The sequence below is a fragment of the Rhinolophus hipposideros genome, assembly GCF_964194185.1.
Source record: "Rhinolophus hipposideros genome assembly, chromosome: 4".
In the NCBI taxonomy this organism is placed as follows: domain Eukaryota; kingdom Metazoa; phylum Chordata; class Mammalia; order Chiroptera; family Rhinolophidae; genus Rhinolophus; species Rhinolophus hipposideros.
Window position 1 is genome coordinate 38,768,529 of NC_138050.1, and position 12,828 is coordinate 38,781,356.

A 12,828-nucleotide genomic window follows, 5' to 3' on the forward strand; every position below is an offset into this window, starting at 1 on the left:
ACACACATCTGTTAAATCATTAATCTCATATTCTCAGAAAACAGAGATGTTGCTCTTCAGGGGATTTCAGTCCTTTCTTAGGTGAAGATATATAACTTTCATGACATCTATTCTATTCACTCTTTATCTCGTGTTGGAAAGATGTACAAAGTACTGAGCACCAGGGGAATGAAAAATAAAAAATACACGATCCCCTCTACCTTAGGACTTGTGTTAGTCAAGGTAAGCTAGGCTGTGTTGTAATAATCAGTTATCCCCAAATCTCAATGGCTTAATGTAGTGATAGTTTATTTCCCACTCACATGCTTTCCAGTTAAGTGGACAGCTCTCCTGAGTAGCTGTCCTATAAGCCCTCAGAGATCCAGACTCCTTTCATCCTGTGATTCTGGCCTCTATCGACAGAAGGTGAAGAGAGGGCTGGAGCGTGATCAAACATTTTAAAAAACCAGACCTGGAAGATGTGTATGTCCCTTCTACCCCAGTCCATCAGTCAGAACTCAAACACATCACTCAAACTAACTGCAAAGAAGACTGTGAAAGGAGGTTTCCCTATGTACCCAGGCAGAAGAAATAGGGTTCATGAAGATATAGCTGGTCTCCATTCCAGGAAGCTCTTAATTTAGTGGTCCAGGAAGATCAGCAGACATTAAAGTACTTTTATTAGGAGCCAACTGTCAAAAGCATTAAACAGAGGTGGCAACAAACATCAGAGCTCACCCAGATGAGATTGATTAATTAATCAATAAGGAATGGCTGATAAATCAGCTAGAGGAACTGGGTTTGATCAGGGTCTTAAAAGATGAATAGATGTTTAAATGATAGAAATAAGGGGGTGAAGTTAGACAAAGGTACAGAAATGAGAAAGTTGACACCAACCAGAAACACTGAGGGGTTTGGTAAGACGGGGGGAAACAAGAATGGAGGGAATAGAGGGACCAGAGTCCTAACTGTCTTGAATATTTTGTTAATAGTTTGGATTTTGTTCTGTTGGCAATAGGGCACCATGAAAGGTTTTTGAATAGGCAGTGACCTCATCAGATTTGTGTTTGAAAAAGAGAGATTTTATTTCCCATCTATTTGATTGTTGGCCGAGGTTGGTGGGAAGCTTAATGACTGATAATTAGGGAGGCTGCTGTTTCATAACAGGCAGTTCTTTTCTTCCAAGAATTGAAAACACTTTATATGTAGTGGAGAAGCTCATTAATCTTCAATGTCTTCAAGAATAGCACAGATGAATCAAATATTCCTATCTGATCTGCTTTACTGAACTGAGAAAATCGCATGCTGATGGGACAAACGATATGTAAGAAGAGTTGCAGGTCGCACCATTTGTCAGCCTTGCAGAGAAATGTGTCCAGATGCTCTTGGGGGAAACAGAGCAACGTATCAACTCCACAGTGGGGCTCAGAATACTGAAATTAGATTTCAGGGGTTTTACAGCAAGACTGTGCAAATTGTCATCAGCACCTTTGGGTTCTAGCATTCAACTCATCTCTGATTAGCTAGAAAAGCCCATATCTTATTTAAGCTAAAAGATAAAAAATCATTTCTTCATGGATTCCCAATCCTATTGCTGCTTTGTAGTATTGATAGTTAAATGCATTTCTCTTTTACAGCACTTGTCCAAATGTGTAGAAATGTAATTGAAATCCTAGTATAGATGAAGTTTATTTAGTTTCTTTGTAGCTCCTCGACTAAAGACCCAAACCAACACTTTTCATTCCCACATCCCAAGTCGGGACAACAGTGGAAAATACAGACAAATGAAAATCTTGAGTTTAGGTGATCTTTCTTCAGAGAAGTTTGACACAGTTCACTTGAGTAGAAGTCACTGAGGGTTCTCCATTCAACAGCCAGTTCTTTCCTCACTCCTTGCTGTCAGAGCCCTGATTGGTCCAGATATTCACTTTTTTCTAACCCAATTCTGGAGCAGACCCAATGAGTTTTATCACTGCAATCCTGTGCCCCTTGTCCATGATGGGTTTAGAAATGACCAATGTCTTGCCAATGAGACATGAGTGTAGGCCTGCTTGTGGGGTTCTTGGAAATGTTACCTTGATCTGAAGAGCAGAATGCTAGCGTTGGTTCCTCTTCTTCCACTGGATGCTGTGATAACGGGAGATGGTGCCTGGAATAGTCATGACCACTTTGAGGCCTTGGGGGAACGCAGCTAGAGTAATGCCAGGGTCCTGAGGATGACAGCAAGATGAAGGAGATGCCTCGGGTTCTGGTGACATTGCAAAGTCAGACTTGGCTTAACCAAGCCTGGAGGTGTTCTTGTACCAGGATCTCTTTTATGTGAGATGATTCATTTTCTGCACTGTTTTTTAAAGCGGGTCAATGTGGAGTTTTCTGTTACTTGCAGCAGAAGCACTATAACCAATAACAATGGTACATAATTTTCATCATTTGTTACCATCCTAGTGAGGAAAGCTGAAGGTCAAAGCACAGCGCTCACATTACATAACTCTAGACTATAACACAATTAGTGCCAGAAAGCAGGTTTGTTTTCTGGAGTTATACAAACCGGGTTCCAGAAAGCAGGCAGTGAGCAAATGGCTTCATCCTGGTTAAAGAGGGGAACAGAAAGAGAACCAGGAAGAGTCCAGCCAAGCGAGTGCCTCCTCCTTGAAGCCTAGCTGGAGTGTGGAGCCAGGCACTCTGGGCTCTGATTAGTTTTGCCCATAGACTTTGGTCAATTTGCTCAGCATCTCGAAGCTTCAGCTTTTCTCATCTGTAAAATAGGTACCTCCTAGGTTGTTGTGACAATACAGAATAACGCATGGTAAGTCATCTAGTATGGGTATTCAGTAAATGCAGGTTTTATTTTAACTAGAGTGATGATCCACAGACTTTTTCTCCCTCATATCTTTGATGGCAGCAAAGAACCTCTGGACCATTTACCCTCCTGTTGTCACTTGACACCGCAAATTTATAGGGCAGAAGGGAAGGGTAATGTTCCGTGGATGGTCCACAGCCATGATCAGTTAGTCATTACTTCAGCCTGACACCCATGTCCATCCAGCTCCCTCTCCTACGCGGGAAAGCTCATATGGATCAAGAAAGATCTTGGGACCATTCCTAAGAACACATTTTCTTTTTTCCCCCCAGCGTTATTCAGATATAATTGACAGATAACATTGTGTAAGTTTAGGTGGACAAAGTGTTGATTTGATACACTCATATATTGCAAAATGACCGCAGTCATAGCATTAGCTAACACCTCTATTACATCACATAATTACTATTTCTTTTATGTATTGAAAACATTTAAGGTCTACTCTCTTAGCAACTTCTAAATATATAAGACAGAATTCTTCACTGTAATCATCACGTTGTACGTTAGATCCCCCAAACATATTCCTTTTATAACTGGAAGTTCATACCCTGTGACCAACATCTCCCCATTTCTCCCACACCCCAGCCCCTGGAAATCACCATGCTACTGTCTGTTACTGTAAGTTCAGCTTTTTTAGATCCCACATATACAGAATCTGTCATTCTCTGTCTGACTTATTTTACTTAGCATAATATTCTCAAGGTGCCTCTATGTTGTCACAGTGGCAGGATTTCCTTCTTACGGATGAATAACATTTTTTACATATACATACATATGTATAAATAAATAAATATATATATATATTTATTTATTTGTACACAAATATATACCATCTTTATCCATTCATCCATTGACTGACACTTAGGTTGTTTCCATATCTTGGCTATTGTGCATGAATACGGGAATGCAGATATCTCTTTGAGATCCTGTTTTCATTTCCTTTGGATATACACCCAGAAGTGGGATTGCTGGGTCTATTTTTAAATTTTTGAAACACCTCATACTGTTTTCCATAGTGACTGCACCATTGTATATTCCCACCAGCAGTTCACAAGGGCCCTGACAACCCACTGTCTTCAACTATATTGCCACCTACAAACTTAGAGGAAAACTGGGTTTGTAAGAGGCATTTCAATTGAGTGCTGTGCCACTTACACCTACTCCTCATTCGTTTTTTTCATAACTACTTGTTAGCCTCCAATTTGAGAGAGGGAGAATAAAAAAGCATGGAATGTTCTTGCTTGGAATGGTAATTGCTCATTAGAACCCCGTTTCATGATAATTGTACAATTCATTATGCTGAGCACTTCATTAGAAGCATTGTAAAAATTCTGACAACTTGAATACGTTATATCGAATATCAAAATGAATTTGATTTAGAGCTTTACTGTTTCTTGAGGGCATTTTCTAATTAATACAAGTGTGAGGAGCCAGAAAAAAAGAGAATCTTCATGTTTTCTTCAGGGGGTCATTATTGAAGATGTGTTGTGTGTTTTTTTAGAAAACCAAAACATCATTTTGAAATAGAAAGCTTTCTTTCGAACAGAAAGAAAAACTAGCTCATAAACCTGAAATAGTCACAATGAGGCCACATCTGTCTTTACAAATACAAATAGCTGAGAATAATCTGCAATTAATACTAAACCACATCTTTTTATAGTGCCATTAGGGACTTTTGGGTGAAGATAACAGATTGCACATTTTCGTTTCTCTCCCTTTCTTCTCAAAAAACTACTAAGATGACAGTCATAGGAGCTTAAAAGGGGTATGAACCCACAAGGACAGAGGAAATGAAGGAGGAGACAAGAGCAACAAAATCCTGTGTGCCGGAAACAGAAGGACAGGACAGCTGACTGCAGGCCCAACAAAGCAGAATCGTAAGCTGACAGAGCAGGAAGTGAGAAGCACCCTTACTGTACCTTGGCATCTCCCACATATCCAGGCATTCATGGTTCCAATCTTTGTGAGTAAAGGGGAGGCTCTAAAAGGATTAGCTGGGAGTCTGCTTAGGCCCCTGCTCAGCTGACGGACTGTCCTTTGTTCCCACTGACACAAGTCAGGAGGTTTTTACTTCTGGAGAGTGTGAAACAGAGGATCTCTGGACTGGAGGACTCTAGAAATAGTTGGTGGCAAGACTATCATAATGAAACGCGGATCAAATGGACCCTGTCTGATGATGAGACCCTGCTTCCAAGTGTCCTCAGGGTAGCAAAATATTGGCAGCCAGTCATAGACCCTGAGCATGAGCTTGGAAGACCCTTCTTTGAGGAATCTGACCAGTGCAGGGGCAAATACCTAAAGATATTGATCTTGGAAGTCCCCAAGAAAACAGCCAGTCAGAGTAGTGGTTCTCAAAGTGTGGTCTCCACACCTTCAGTATGGACAGAACCTGGGAACTTACTGAAAATATAAATTCTTGCACCCTGCTCCAGATCTACAGAATCAGAACCACTGGGAGTGGAGTCCTGAGGTCTATGTTTAAGAAGCACCCCAAGTACATACTAAAGTTGAGAACCATTACTGTTCAGCAAAGCTTACCATGGACACATAATTTCCCTTCCTTAGAAATATGAGCAGACATCAAGGATGAGCAGATATCAGAAGAAAGATAGAAAACAAAATAAACTGAAAGAAAACAATCTTGGAGGGAAAAAAGGCCATGCAGGGGGAAAAAAATTACACTTGGAAAACAGCTAACATTAATACCCTCAGAGAGGTAAGAAAGATATTTTATCCATGAAACAAGAAGAGGTTGCTACTTTTTTTTTTTTTTAAAGAAGGGGTCCTTTAGAAAACAACAAAAATGGACTTTTGAAAATTAAAAACTCAGGTAGTATAAATGGAGAATTCAACAAAAACTAAAAAGTAAAGCAAAAAGTTTTTTAAAACATGAAAATAGAAAGACAAAAAAGAAAAATCTGAGAATTAGTCTAGAAGAGTGGTTGAAAACCTCCCGTCTAGGAGGATGAACCTCCAAGTTATAAAAGATCCAGACAAAGGAAGCAGAAAGGAGGAAATACTCAATGAAATAGCTGAGCGATGTTTCCCAGCATTGAAGAACATACATCCCCAGATTGGATGGGCCACCCGGGGCCCAGCCATTGGGAATAAAGAGGATCATGTAAATATCCAGAAAGAAAAACTGGGCACGTACTAAGGCTTAAGAACCAGAATGGCTTCAAACTTCTCAGGAACAACAGTGGAGGACAAGGGAGGAAGGCCTCTAGAAACTTAGGGAAGATCATTTCCAAAGTAGAATGCTATACCCTCGTAGACAATTAAATGTTTGAATAAGCATAATCAAATAGGAGGGTGGAATAAAGACTCTTAAAAAAAAAGACAAGTTGTTGAAGTTCTTAGGTTGAGAGGTTAAATTCGTAATAAGAATTAGATAGTGGTCACTGTCGAAGCCTCAGCTTCTGGGTCACAGAGACACTTAGGAGAGAAGTGCACATACCAAGGAGTTTGCCATGACCGCTGTTTTCTCCTTCTGCATCTATTCTCACCTCTCTTTTAGGCATGCTTCACCTGTGACCAGAGTTCTCTCTCCTAAGGCTTGTCTCCCCAGCCTGCCCCTTTAAGATATTAAGCAAACCTTTGTTCTCCAGGAGCCTTCATTTTGCTTTGGCTCTAGAATTTCTATCGAGGCTGGAGGTAGAAATTTGGTTGTGGGAGTAAGGAGGCCAGGCCTGGCGTCTTGTGCTAAAACTTCACCTGAAAAGTAAGCATCTTCTTTGTGGAAACTTAGATTTCATATCACTTCAAGTAAAATTTTTCAAGATGGTTTTATTTACATATGTAAAATTAAGAAAATGTTACTTGCCCCTGTCAGATATTACTTTTATCGTCTTTGTTTATGGTGGATTAAAGCACTGATGGAGATTATTAGGGCTGTGGGCCCAAGGCCCTCCCTTCCTCAGCCCCCCTTTTACCCTGCATCCTGGGATGATGGCAGGGGGAGGGACACTCTTTGCAGTAGGGAACTTAATGGCTGTTAGGATGTGCCTTCTTGTTCCTAGGAATGAATCTCCTCAGGTCTGACCTGTTTGAAGTCTCTCTCTGTGAATCTCCCCCTTAGAAGCTGTTCCCACAAACTGTCCAGCTGGCTTCCTAGGAGCCATCTTGGTGCAGCATTGCTTTCTCAAAGACCTGCTCTTGAGATGCTTTTAAAGATTCCTAGCTTTGCTAGGGCTGATATTCTGTGTAATAGCGCAATGACATACTCCTGCGTTTGTTTCTCAGCATCATTGGGCTGAGCCTTAAGATAGGACCCAGATCCACTGACTGGTGCTTTGGTGACTAAGAGCCTGGGCCTTGGGGTAAAACAGTGGGTTCAAATCCTGGCTCTGCAAGCTATCTGGATAATGGGGCAAATTAACCTATCTCAACTAGTGGTTGTGAGGATGAAAGGAAATAACATACGCAGAGTTTAAGCACATTAAATCTTCAATCAATGACAGATCAATAATAAAATTAAGCAGAACTCTGGAAGAGTTTCCTCCTAGGAAAAAGCACTATAGAAATTGTCCCTCTCAGCTTACGTATCTAAGGAAACAAGGCAAAAATCCCTCAATTCCTTTATTTATATTCTCCTCTTCTCCTTCCTTTGACCCCATATTGGCCTGGGGACACAGCTACAAATTAAATTCAGTTTCAGCACCAGCTCTAAATACCCAGTAGCCTGAAATATTAATATGAGAAAACTGGCACACTATATGGTTAAAGAAAATTCAAAAGACAAAATGAAGCACAATATAAAACTTGCCCTTTTTTCTAGAAGTGTGCCCTTAATTCGTCTCTAACTTCCACCAGTGGGTAGAGTGATAATAATAATACTAAGTATTATTAGTCAGGGGCTTACTATGTGCCAGGGTCTTTTCCAAGTGTTTTACTAGGATTCTCTCATTTAATCCTCAGGGGAATCCTAAGAGATAAGTACATTTGTTATTGTCTTTTTTGCCGATAAGAAAACAGGGGCTTAGAGATGATAATTAACTTATGGGGAGGCAGACAGCTCAATTTATGGATGGAAGAATATTCCAACTGTCTGAGTTCTTGAAAACATGGTGGTCAGCCTCATACAGTAGGCTGACTCCACACTCTTGTCCTCCATGGCTTCTAGGGAAAGTGTGGGAAATGTTTTCTTTTTAGTCCCATATAGCTAGCAGGGAACTTTCTGTATGCCCAGGGATATTTCTCTACCCTTTACCTCAATATATAGAGCTATATAGCAGAAGTCAGTCCACAGAAACTTTGAGGCAGAGATTGTCAGGCCTCAGTAGGACTCTCTGCCTTGGCTCATTTTGTCACCCCACCCTCCAAACCCTTCAGAGGCAAGGGCTAGGCCTCATAGTCTTTTGTTTTCCCCAAAGGGGCTGCGTAGCAAAGCAACAATTCCAGCCCTGTTACCCTGATTCACTTTTTTTTTTTCTTCGATAAACCTTCAGTTCCCTATTCGCAAGATTATTCCCAACAGATAATCAGGAAGAAGGCTGGACGAGATGAACTGAAAGCTCCCAGTCAACTCTGAAATTCTGTGATTCTGTTATTATAAAACTTATTGTTACCTAAAAGATAAAGGTACACATCATAAGTTTTAAGGGAATCCAGAAATGTCATTAAATATTAGTGCTTTCCCGCAATCCCTTTTAGGCACTGACAGTTGGGGTCATGTTTCCACGAGGCTGAGGAGAAATGAAAAGAAATTACTTTGAGCTGGCCACATGCAGGCCTCTCTCTCTGTTGTTGGCTGAGAGCTCTCCTTTGACTGTTGTCCTCCAGCCGAGCCCCAAAGAGTCCATGAAGAGTGGCTATGACAGGACCACCCTTAGAGGGGACATCATGGGTAGAGCCTGAGTGTGGAAATCAAATCCACCAAGGTGAAACTTCCAGCTCTGCTACTCACTGCCCATGTCACCCTAACCTCTCAGTTTTCTCTTCTGCAAAATGGAGGTAAATGCCATCCTCTCCATAGGGCTGTGGTGGGAACGAAATGATCCACGTGTGAGCCAGCACTCGCCATCACGCCCATCTTGTGGTAACCCACTGCATCGTGTTAGTAGCAGCATTGCTAATGATGTCAAATTGCCCTGCATGTTGTCAAGGCTCACAGTATATAATGCAGGGCTGGGGAGCCACTCTCAGGGACATTGGGACTTCTGATTTTATCAGCGGCGACTACCACTGATTTGCAAGAACAAAACTGGAAGTAGTTAGGGCTATCCCTACTACTATCATTTAAAAAAAATCGTATTTGATTCCATAAATTTGGATGTATTACTAATTTCAGTTGCCTGTTATTATCAGTTGTAAAGAATTTTCTGACAAGTTGACCAAGGATGGACTGATTGCTTCAGTGGTGAGAGGGCTCATCACCGTGGCTGGGGTTCCTTAAGTGTGGGGCCCAGGACTATTTGGTCGGAGTGTAGCAGAGGACATTGAAGGACCTAGGAATTTGCATGGATAACTTTAAGTTTTCTAAGACTCCAAACATGCATCACGGGTCTCTCTAAGCAGCCCTGGCACTTGGCCATTTTTGCTTCAAGTTTCTTCGGCCTTATAGACTACCCATCAAGTAATTGAGAATCTATAAGTAAATGTTAGAAGCAAGCCCCAAACTGATCAACATTCAGGTTTCCCTTGCTGAGTTTTTTAGAAACTCGGTTCCTATGTATAAGTTTACTCATGCAGTCCCCTGGGGAACGACTTCTCCCCGGGTCTCTGAGGATAGAGATGCTTCCTACACTCATCCCTATAGCAGCAAAATCAAGGCAAGTGGTGCTACTTGCAGATAAGAGCCAGCATTTGCAGAGCGAACACGCCAAGCCTACAAAACTTCTAAAACTTTCATGCAAGCAGGAAGGAGGAGGACAAATGACTGCCAGGCCTGTGCATGTACTGAACCAACGCCAAGTCCAGGCCAAAGAGCACTGCTCACTTAGATGCTTCGGTTGGATTGCTTGAGTATTGACATAGTCTTGTAAACCAAGACCCTTCAAAGGAGTGGAAAGAAAAAATCAGTTTAGAGGAACGTTCACATAGCGGTTTCCCTTGGGTTCAGCTGCCCAACCAAATTAGCATCAAACCGTTGCCCTGGAATAGGGCTGTGAGAGTTGGTTTTCCTGCCTCACACAATGAGTACAGTCAATAAGGATGCTGCCTGGTTTTCATTTGGAAGAAATTTACATTTGATCCCACTCTCACCCCCAAACTTCTACTCTCCTATCTGCTTGACTCTATCATTCTGAGGCCCACAGATTTGCAAAAATACCTCTGCTGTTCGTTCCCTTGGTGACTTGGCTTGAAAATTCCTCTCCCTCAATCTTTCTTCCATCCCAAGCAAAACTCCCATCCTTGACTTCAGACTGGTATCAATAAGGAGTTTGGAGGGGGAAAGCTGAGTGAACTAATTCATACTAAAAAGCAAATAGCTGATAAATCCTTGGAGCTGTCCTAACACTGTTGACAAATTCAGGTATCACACTTACACAATTTCAGGGTTTTAAAGTTAACCTCTTGAGTGGTGGCATTTCATTCACTAAGACCAAGAGCAAAAATAATAAAAAAATAAAAGTTTTACAGAGTGAGATTCCACTCCCCTTCCTGTGCTCCTTAATCTGGTAGTAAGGAATTGTTGCATCTGGGAAGAGTAGACGATACCGTTAAACATTCAGAGATCCACAATCGGAATAGATGAGAATCACAGAAGCCTCTATGGACATACAAGAATAGGGCTGTAACCCCACACAGGGTCCTCAAATTCCCAGTCCCTACCCTGGGCCTGCTGAGACAGGGACTGTGAATGATGGGCCTCCCACCCCTACTTATTCTGCATTCTTCTTTCCAAATGAGGAGCTTCTTTTGTCCTTTCCGGGTGTGAGGGAAGGAACACCCTTTAATGTTGGAGTTTTGACATTTGAATAATAAATGTTAAAACTTATCAGAGGCTTACTATGTGTTACTACTGTTCTGAGTGCTTTGATTTATTCATTCAGCAACAATTTATTGAGAGCTTCCTATGTGCCAATCACATCTACCCTGTTTCCCCGAAAATAAGACCTAGCAGACAATCAGCTCTAATGCGTCTTTTGGAGAAAAATTAATATAAGACCGGTCTTATTTTACTATAAGACCCAATCAGCATTAGTGCTGATTGTTCTGCTAGGTCTTATTTTCAGGAAAACACGGTAAATGCTATTTAGTCACTCATTCATCCAATGCTTCACCTCGTATGTGTCAAGTATTATTGTAAATGCTTTTCATTCATTCATTTATTCACTCATTTATCAGCAAATATTTACTGCGAGCCTCCAGTGTGCCTGGCACTGACCTAGGCTCAGAAGCAATGAGCCAAACTGAGCCTCTGCCTTACAGAGATGACACTCCATTGGGGTTGCCAGACAATGCACAAATAAACAAACAAACAAGAAAACATAGTTTCCCAGATGGTATTAAGTCCTGCGGAAAAAAAGAAAGCAATGGAGGGGAGCAGACAGTGTAGGTGGTAGATGTTGCTATATTTAGGCTTCATTGATGAGGTGGCATTTGAGCAGAAACCAGAAGGAAGTGAGAGAGCAAGCCATGGCTGAATCAGAAAAAACAACAGTACAAAGACCCTGAGGTGGCATACCTGAGAGAAGCAAAGAAGGGAGGAGAAGTATGGACGAGTATGGATGAGAGGAAGGTTGTTGTGAGGTCAGAGGTAGCTGGCAGAGAAATTGTAGGGCCCCAGGGCTCTGCAAAAATAGGTTTTTACTGAGAATTGAATGGAGGATGCACTAGAGAGCTTTGACCATAGAAATGACTTGTTATAAAAGCATCCTCCAGCTGCTGAATTAAAAACAGACTATAAGATGTCAGAGTGAAAATCAGGGGACCCGATGTGATACAGAATTGTACACCTGAAATCTATGTAAATTTGCTAACAATTGTCACCCCAATAAATTTAATAAAAAAAAAAAGAAAGAAAATCAGGGGACCAATTAAAAGTGCAGTAATCCAGGCTAGAGGGGATGTTGGCTCTGGTCTGTGGTAATAACAGCAGAGGTGGTAAGAAGGGGTCGGTAGCTTGTTATATTTTGAAGGTAGAGCCCACAGGATTTGCTGATGGATTGGTATGTGAGAAGAAGAGGAAAGTTTAAAATGATTCCTAGGACTTTGTCCTGAGCAACTAGAAGGATAGAGTTGACATTTATTGAGATGGGGGAAATTGCCAAAGGAGCTGTTTTGTGAGAGGTAAAATGGAAAGTTCTGTTTCACGTACAGCTTCCTCCCCCCGCCCCCCACCACTATCAGAAAGTAGTGTTCCCATGAAAGCTATTGGAAGCCGAAGTGGCCTAACGAATAGCAGGCACTAAAGTTTTTGTTGATTGAATGCAGATAATTTGTGCTAAACCAATACACCGATGATACATTTAAATTAAAGTCAATTTAAAGATAATTAGGAAGTTAAAATGTAACAGGAGTAAATGTATTGCGATTTATTCAGTTTCTAAAAAGTCAATGGGGACAGAAGGGAGGATACTTGTTTCAACAGCGTTTCAAATGAAAAGCACTTGGAAGCTTTAGTTTACAACCAGTCAGTAAGAGCCCAATGTAGGAAGCATGTACTAAAGAGTCAAAGCTGTATTAGACTGTTTTAATAGAAGTATAGTTTCCAGATCAAGGTTGGACATCATTCACTGTGCTCTTAGGTGCTTAAACCTTATTTGGAGTATAGTAGTTGACAATTAGGTATCATATTTTAAGAGGGACTTTGATATACTAGGTCGTGTTCAGAGGATAGAGGGTAGGGGGACTAAAAGTCTAAATGCCATGACATATTATACCTTGAAAGAACTCAGAATGGGTAACCATAAGAAGCAACCAAAAGTGAGAGATTGATTAGGTGATACTTTGAACTCCATCAGCATTGTATGACCGTCAATGAAGCACTATCCATAATGTACCACCAAAGGACTGAAATAGTCAGAGGTGGTAGCCTCAGCATG